The following is a 2,118-nucleotide window of genomic DNA, read 5'->3' on the forward strand; positions in this document are numbered from 1 at the left end:
ATCAACAAAGTAAGACCAGTTCGTGTAGCAGCTCGTCGACAGAAAGAACTTTTGGTTATCCTCCGAAACCAGGAAAACGAAGATGATGCACAGTGGATCGAAGATGATCTCGTTGATGAAGATAATCTAAACGAAGATAATCTAAATGATACATGGTTAATTGATTTTAAAATATTATGAATACCTTTCGAAAATGTATATTACTTTATGACTGAAGATAATGTCAGAACAAATGTCATCAAAACGTCTTGTCACCTCGAGTCCTTTCAGATAAATGTTTAGTTTTAAATCTGAATCCTTTTTAATTGAGAATTAGGTCAAATATTAAGGACATTTTTGGTCGGGTAAGTGGTTCTGATAACCTCATAAAATATGTAAGTAAAAGAATAAAAAAGAAGTTAATAAACAACTAAAAAGAGAATACTCCTTTCAACAATTGATAAGAGTTGAATGCTTGTTTCAGCTTATTGCACTTATTATTAGAAATAGATAACATTTCTAATAAACATCAAATAAAATTTTTTTTAACGTTTTCCTAATGTTATGCTGGTGGCATTTGACATTGAAAATTAAAAGTGACTATTAAACAGGACAGAGAAGGTAAATGTCTTCCACAGTGGAGGAAACCAGAAGAAAGCCGTCCTAGAAGAAATCGGCATCTTCCAAACCAAGTGCGAAAGGAATTATTTTTTTCAAAAAGAAATATTATATTAGGTTTTTAGACAGCTTATAAATGCAATTTAGTTTAAATAACAGCATCGATGTTCAAGCTGTTTAATTTTTAAATAATCGAAAAATGAAAAGTAACAATTAGAAAAAATGAATTGAATGAATTTTTTAAGAAATCAAAAACAACTGCAGTTTTGCAATATTTTATGTAAATGAGTACAGTTAAACTTAGTTTTATAATCGCAAAAAAACTGCTAAAATAACATAATTACAGTTTTTATTGCTATTTCAAATTAACAAATCACACACTAAACTTTTACGCTATTAAGTAACACATTTCCCTATTACAAATAGCATATTAATTTTTAAATCAAATACTGACAAGTATGAATGCTCAAAATGACTTTCAGATAATTCATACAATATTAAGTTTTAAAAAAAATTAACAATATTTTTAACTTTACTCAAGCAGGAGGTTATATTATCTCCTATGGCTAGTGTGTAAGTACACTATAAAAACTGTTTAATACCAATACGAATTTGGAGTCGGAAAACTAAAAATTGTTTGTTACTTCAAGCGAATGCCGAACAAAGCGTTCATGAACACTTTAAGTGCAATAGTTAACACCAACAAATGATATCAGATGCATTTGCAATGTTGGCATGCATTTAGAAACAGTCAAAAGATCGATAGTTTTTGTTTGCAATCGAACAGAGAAGATGAAAGTTTGACTTGCGCGATGCTAAACATTTTACAGAAACAAGTAAGTAAACTCTTATAAAAAGCATGTATGATTTTAGCTCTATAATAAAAATTATTATGTTCTTACAAGATGACTTACTTAAATCTGTCAATTGTTTTAAATAATTTCGAATTATGTAATTGATTTCAGTTAACTTCGGTATTGTTAAGCCTTTCGAATGCAGATGAAATTATCTCTTGTTGTGTGTTATAATATTAACAAACTAGTTTCATTTTGAGAAATATTGTATATGTGCACCCTAAATTAGAATTATTGCCTTATAGTGTGCCGTCTGACTCTTATGTGCATCGCATCTTACTGTAATTATAAATTTTAGTTTTACTGGACAACAAAAATGGTGTCGGCTACTTAACACCAATTTAGTTTAAAAGAACAAATTTTTTTTCCTAATCCACTTTAGTCTTATCAACATTTTTGACGTTTAAAATTTTTGACAGTGTAATTGACTCTAAAGAAGAAAAAAGAAATACGTATCAAATATAACCAGCAATTTCGGATGCATTTTGAGATTTAGTAAGAAAAAATAAAATGAAAAGCAAATTAAGCAAAGCCATAAAAAATATAGATATCATAAATACCTTTAGAAAAAATAAAAAACTTCTTCAGAATTCTGTTTCTCTTATCTGTATCAGAAAAAAAATATTTTGATAGTTTGAACGCTTTTAAGATTATCTAAATCTTTTTC

This window comes from Parasteatoda tepidariorum, chromosome 3 (genome assembly GCF_043381705.1).
Source record: "Parasteatoda tepidariorum isolate YZ-2023 chromosome 3, CAS_Ptep_4.0, whole genome shotgun sequence".
Lineage (NCBI taxonomy): Eukaryota > Metazoa > Arthropoda > Arachnida > Araneae > Theridiidae > Parasteatoda > Parasteatoda tepidariorum.